The 835-nt window shown below is 69.1% G+C and overlaps 1 protein-coding gene across 1 annotated transcript in view; it reads right to left on the bottom strand.

Annotated features, from left to right (window-relative positions):
* The window catches only part of PRDM16 (PR domain containing 16), an 82,425-nt gene that overhangs the window by 6,648 nt on the left and 74,942 nt on the right, over nucleotides 1–835 (bottom strand). The gene's annotated exons all lie outside the window — the stretch shown is intronic.

Below are 835 nucleotides of genomic sequence, written 5' to 3'. Positions count from 1 at the left end.
TGCAGGCCTCCAAACAGCTGCCCGGGGCGCGTGCATGTCCCCGGGGCGGCCGGGACACAGCCCACGGCTGGGCATCAACAATGGGACCTTCTCTTCCGGTTCTGGAGCCGGCGCCCAAGGTCCAGGTGTCACGGGGCTGGTCCCTCAGGCCGTGAGGGGGACCAGGCCCAGGTGGCTGCCCGAATCCTCGGCCTGTAGACCCGCCCCCTCTCTCTGCTCCGTCTTCGCATGACATCCATCCTACGTGCACGTCTGCGCCCAAATCTCCCCCTTTACAAGGTCCCCAGTCACGTGGGATGAGGGTCACCCAACCCCAGAGCGACCACATCTTCCCCATCAGGTCACGTTCCAAGGCTCCTGCGGGCCAGGCCTCCAACCGAGGGACCTGCAGGGGCACCGTTAGCCGTGAGGCCGGGCCCCCCGGTGGGGCCTGAACTCCCCCTGACGCTCAAGGGCAGTGGTGCCGGGTGAGGACCATCCGCTCACACTGGCCCCACGGATCTGCCAGGGGCCCCGCACTTGAGGGATGTACGCTGACCGAGACCCTGGTTCCCACTTTCAACAGTGACGGGGGGCACCTCCAGCCAGGGCTCCGGGCTCCCGGGACGGGCCGGTCCGAGGGCCTGGTGTGTGGCTGGCTCTGCCCGGCTCTCTGGGGGCTCGGGCAGCGGCCTCTGTCTGAGCCTCCCTCACTCCCCTGCCCTGAGCAGCAGGGAAGCCCTGGCGGACGCATGTGCCAAGGTCAGGGGTAGGATGGCGCCCCGGGAATACCGAGGGCAGGGACCCCTCTCCTGGGCACTGCCTCACCCGCTGGGGGTGGATGGGGGCCCTGAGC

The sequence above is a fragment of the Myotis brandtii genome, unplaced genomic scaffold (assembly GCF_000412655.1).
Source record: "Myotis brandtii unplaced genomic scaffold, ASM41265v1 scaffold434, whole genome shotgun sequence".
Taxonomy (NCBI): Eukaryota; Metazoa; Chordata; class Mammalia; order Chiroptera; family Vespertilionidae; genus Myotis; species Myotis brandtii.
The sequence above is the reverse complement of the archived record's forward strand: the minus strand, read 5'-3'. Positions and strand labels throughout refer to the sequence as shown.